The sequence below is a fragment of the Zingiber officinale genome, chromosome 9A (genome assembly GCF_018446385.1).
Source record: "Zingiber officinale cultivar Zhangliang chromosome 9A, Zo_v1.1, whole genome shotgun sequence".
Taxonomy (NCBI): domain Eukaryota; kingdom Viridiplantae; phylum Streptophyta; class Magnoliopsida; order Zingiberales; family Zingiberaceae; genus Zingiber; species Zingiber officinale.
Window position 1 is genome coordinate 125,283,862 of NC_056002.1, and position 5,794 is coordinate 125,289,655.

The 5,794-nt window shown below is 35.9% G+C and overlaps 1 pseudogene; it reads left to right on the plus strand.

Moving 5' to 3' along the window:
* The first annotated feature begins 490 nt into the window (after nucleotides 1-490).
* LOC122021620 lies at nucleotides 491-4,180 on the plus strand (annotated as a pseudogene).
* The last annotated feature ends 1,614 nt before the right edge of the window (nucleotides 4,181-5,794 follow it).

A 5,794-nucleotide genomic window follows, 5' to 3' on the forward strand; every position in this document is an offset into this window, starting at 1 on the left:
GATGAATATGATTAAAAACATTTCATTGTTTACTAATATTTTTTACATATATTATTCATGAATATTAATAAACTGAACACATATGTATTTAAATTTTTTTACTTAATTTAACGAAATATTTAAGTTTATTTATTTAATTCATCTCATATATATTAAATGAATATAAATAAATTTTTATCAAATTGACAACCGGTTGTTACACAAAAAATGTCATATGCTCATTAAAATTTTTATATTTTAAGCTTGTTTAATTGGTTATTAAGTTTGATAGTATTTGTTTATTTTGAAAATTTCTTTATTTATTTAATATTTTAATAAAAAATTTATTGATAAATATCATTTAAGAATATTGTTAGTGAATATTATTTATAAATATTATTTATAAATATTAATAAGTTAAATATATATCGTATTTATTTAATTTAATGAATTATTTAAATTGGTTCATCTGGTATATATTGACAAACATAACCGCATTTTTATCGAAACAATTAATTTCTTTCTTCTTTTCTTTTTCAAACTTGGCCAAACTCGCAGCTTCAGAACCCTAGTCCTTCCTCTCCTCGCTTATTTTCGCTTCAATAACCTTCGGTGCCGCTAGATCCGCCCCTCTTCTAGCTCGTCGTCGGTCCAGTGAGAGCCCCGCAGTTGGTTCGATTCCCATGGTGACGGAGAATGACCCAACTCCCGTTGCTCCTGCGGTGGTTGCCCCCGCGAAGAAGGACTGGCATGTCGTGACTTAGACTTCTCAGGTCCCGAATTCCCATCTTTCTTGGTTCTTTCAGATGTTGATGGCGTTTTAAAATTGAGATTTTGACGGTTTGGGTCTGGATTTCTTGTAGGAGGATGATTTGCTCCGGGAGCACATTGCTCTTCACGGGATCGACAGGTTAGTCTGCGATACTGGATTTGCTCTTTTAGATCTTGTTCGAGTTTGATAGAACAGTTCTTGTACTGACCTGTCCTTTGTTGGCTCCGGCTGCAGCTGGACAAGTCTCTCAGCTCTGTTCAAGGACAAGAGTAGCAGACAATGCCGGAGAAGGTGAACAATTTAGTAAATTTTATAGAAAATGAACATTTGAAATACAAATGTACATCAGAATCTTGTTAAGCAAATCTGCAAATGTGGTCTGGAAATTGCAGATGGTACACCTATTTGAATTCAGAATGCAAAAAGGTGGATGGTCAGCGGAAGAAGACATGATCTTGTGTGAGGTAAGTAATAAGAAATTGAATCAGCAATGGCCTTTATGGCTATTGCTTCAAAGAGATAGCTTGTCTGTTCATACAATATGATTTTAATATATATCTGTTCGATATCTACTTATTCATTTTTTCTGCATTCTGCTACATGGGAAATTAATAACCATAGTTTGGTCCTAACAACAGTGGAGAATGTATTTAGGAACACAATATCCGTGTTTGTAAAGAAAACTTTATTCAACTTTAACACTAGCTTTCTTTTGTATAATTCTATATGTTCATGACACCCCAAGTGAAGTTAATCTTCAGGCACAAAAGATGTTTGGCAACAGATGGATGGAGATTGCAAAAGTTGTATCAGGAAGGTATTTCAATCTCACTTCTTTATCCAATTTTTACTAACATGCCATTGTGTTGTTGGAGGACAAGTTGTAGGAATCTGATTTATATTTCTTGACAACAGAACAGATAATGCCGTAAACAGCTTCTCCGTCCTCTGCAAGAAAAGGGCAAAGATTGAGGTTTCATCTAAAGAGAATAGAGTTCCCTCTTTGTATCCAAGCACTAAGAGGGTTCTTGTTGGAGAACCATCGACATCAAATGAGCAGATGAGGTAGATGGGTTCACTGCAGACTAGACCACTGAGAAATGGTTTAAATAATTTATTTTTTCTTACTAGTCTTTTATTTGCAATATAGGTATCACATCTCTCCTCTCAAGAATACAAGTGGAGCACATAGAACATCTCTCGGGGAACATGGTCCAGCGCAACACCTGCAAAGATCACTTCTATTAGCAGTGCAAGTCTTTGATACTGCTAATCGGTCATTGAGTGACATGGGAGTCTACCAATATGATGGTAAACCACTATTAATTTGATTTATCTTCTTCCTTGTGGAAAGATTCATTGGTGCCTTTGGCTGCTATTATAAGCCCTTTTCTTTTCCTATTGTCTATACAGCTTCCAATAAAGTTAGTCAAGTGACTTTTCTCAGGAAAGATGATCAAAAACTAACTGCCTTATTGCAACAATCTGAATTGCTCACTTCCCTTTCCAAGAAGGTTAATGCAGAAAATAACAACCAGAGTTTTGATGAGGCATGGAAGGTGCTAAATTCTGCAGTGAAATACTGTTATTTATAGTCAATTTGCCTGAAAAGTGAACATAACATCTATTTTACTGGTGTCTGAATATTTGAACCACTAGGAACTCCAAGCTTACTTGATTCAAACTGAAAAGACAGTGGGTTACTGGAAAAAAAGTTTTCTGGAATGAGTTGTATGCTTGATGAACTAAGGGACTTGCAAGAGGACTTACAAAACAGCAGTGAAGAAGAGAAGCCGCCATTGAGGTAGTCAAAGAGTAAAACTCATGTTTATGGACCATTTGTCATATAACTTTTGATATAATGCATGGAATATAATAGCTAGTTCATTTGGCAGGCAAGTTGGTTCTCATGAGAACACTCAAGGAAATTCAGAGTGCAGCACTAGTTCAATGCATAATGTGAATGCTCGGCAAAGTAGAAGCTACCTTCAGTTCGAGGATTGTTCCATGCACAAAGATAATGAAGTCAATCATCAGAATGTTGATGCAGCATGCTCCAACATGCATTCTTATCCTGGTAGACATTAAAATAACTCTCATTCAATCTGAACACCTCATGAATACTTATTCCATTTACAGAGTTAAATTTGTCATTTTCTGGAAAGTCAAAAGATGAAGTTGAAGATGGTGCTACGACCTCAGAATTTGCATCACCTCTTCAGACAAATCCCATCTTTCCACTCCTTTGCAGATGAAATTCCAACTCCAGTGTTCACTTCTAGTGTAAGTTATGTTCTCTTTTAATAGTACCAAATACAAATCATAATGTGCATAAGATAACAAGATGTTTCCTCTCTTATAACTTTTGAACAAATATAATTCTACAAACTTCTCCGTTCATCATGTAGTCCAAGATGTCAATAATCTGCTGGATCACTTCCTATATATTTTGGTGCCTATGCCATAATGAGATTTTTATATAAGATATTGAATAGCATGTTGCAATTACTATTGCCATTCTAAGATCAAACAAATGACACTTTATTCTAGAAGTTACAAAAATTTGAGATTCTCTGAACATTTTACTGGCACCACATATGGAATAAGTATTTCATCATAGTTTCCATTACTAACAATTCACTTTGTTGCATTATCCAGGAGAGGCATTTCCTTCATAGTTTGATTGATTTGCCAACCCCAGCCAATGACAACAACTCAAAGATTCCATCCTGCAAAAGGGCTCTTCGTGATATCTTCAAACCATCCTAGTTTCTGTGCAGGTGTATCCTAAATGCATTGCATGTCATCTCATGAATTTCATGGTTTCTCTGTTGCTTCATGCATTCATTGTATTGTTGAAAAGTTACAGTCTTTTCCTGTTTTTATCAGAGGTACTTTTAAGTCTGTCCAAATATTAGGTGCGTCTTTGCTATGTCTATACCTTTCTGTAGTGTTGCAGATTTTTCACGATCAAGCTGCAGTTGTCTGTTTGTCTACATAGATCTACTTGCATGAAGTTCACCAGTTATATTGTCATTTTTGTTTTGTTTATAGTATATAGTGTTTCTTGTTTGGTTTGTCATTCATGCACATATTTTGCATCATAAGGTCATCATTGTGTACTATACAAGCCATAATAACCAAAAGGTCTCTTTGTTTTGATTTGGTGTGTGAGTTATAGAACCGGTTATAAGAAGGAAAAATGATTAACCAGGTTGGGTAACGTTGAGGCTGGGATGATCGGTCCGGCCCCATCAAAGTTTTCCACCAACTACCAGGGTAAATCGGGAAGTATTAGTGGTGGGTAACCTAGAAGTTTAGTATGCCTTAGTTGTAAGTTTTATTTGGAAGAAAATTTTTTATAAATACGCTGTAGCTGTTACTGGTTATATAAGTTTTTATAACAAGTGTCCTAAATGATTCTATTCAGTCATGAGTTCTAATTTTTGTTTGTTTGTGCTCTGTAAGACATATGTAACTACTATTGAATGAAATACATGGAGATTTTTGTGTTCAAGTATCTACTATATCGATTGCCCAATTCAGAAAGTAGCACTTCCATATAGATTTACTAGATCATTAAATTGAGACTAGATGGCGTGTAGATTTGCGTATTATGTTACAATGTCCTGCCTCCATGCTAGACAACGGGGCAAAAATAAGTGTTGGAGTTGCTCAGAAAGGTGAATGGTAATTTTTTACCTGTTTTTTTAATTGGGTACACATGTAAAGTCCATCATCATGCTCCTTGTTTGGGTACTGCATAATGCTTTTCAAAAATTTTATATAAGCATGTATTCATTCATTCTCTTTGAAGCATGATTTCATGAAATGTCAGAAATCGAAAAAAATAGTGCGTTAAACCCGTGGCTCTGAGGTTGACTGTGAAAAGACTATGAGAGAGAAGCAGAAGGGGCTGAGCAGTCTTACGTGTCAAAAAAGGAAATAGAGGAAAAAAAATGTCAATAACCAGGTCAGGGAGGGATCTTGGCATAGATATTCTGATGCTCAAGTCAAATAGATGGCCGAGAGGAAAAAGGAACGTAATGATAGTAAAAATGAACAGTACGATCTGAGTGCTTTAGGTTGTGTAGCATATCTATGCCTTTAGGAGAAGACCCTTTATATAGTATAAATTTTTCGTTGTGCACAAATATCGATGTATTTTCAAAAAAGGATTAATTTTTCTCTCGGTACAAGTACTTCGATGTTCAAGTCAAATGGGCGGTCGAGAGGAAAAAAGAACGTAATGAATAGTAAAAATGAATAGTGGAATCCGAGTGTCTTAGGTTGCATGGCATACCTACACCTTTAGGAGGAGACCTTTTATATAGTATAAATTTTTTTCTATGCACAAATGTCGATGTATTTTTAAAAAAGGACCAACCCTTTTAACATTCTGACACGTTTTAAAAAATAGCCCCACAATCTCTATAATTTGCAAAATAAAAGCTTTCCTTATAAAGAATGCACAGGGAATATTCATTTGTCTCTCTGACAATCGTTACACAAAACGTCAAAAGGGAATATTAGATCGTTGAATTGATAAACCCTTAATATGCTTTACTGGTATGCTAATCGAATCCCCTTTATAGCCCGATCAGATCTCGTTTGTAGACGTGGTCGGCTCGGATTAAGGAATGATGTCGCTCTCAAGGACAAAACCTCTCTTTTTGGCCAAAGAGTCCGATCTGGTCAGGTTTGATCGGGTCGTGTGCCTAACATGTCCGATCGGATCCCCGGTCCGATCGGCTAGGTCACTCGGCAAAAGCACCCGACTCAACTCTGAATGACACTGATACAACTTGAGGTTTAATTGATCTTGATAGACTCAGGTGATCGAACCAGCAGTCTGATCGACTAGACTACTTGGCATAGACAAGTGACTGTGCTAGCCACGAGTGTTGACCTCTCCTTGACTATGACCGTCATATCAATTGACTTTCCTGACTTCGGGGACCTCACGTTATTTGCCATATCAACTATCAATAAGAAAAAAAAAACTTACAACATTGCCAATGAAAGTAATGTGTCCATATAAGT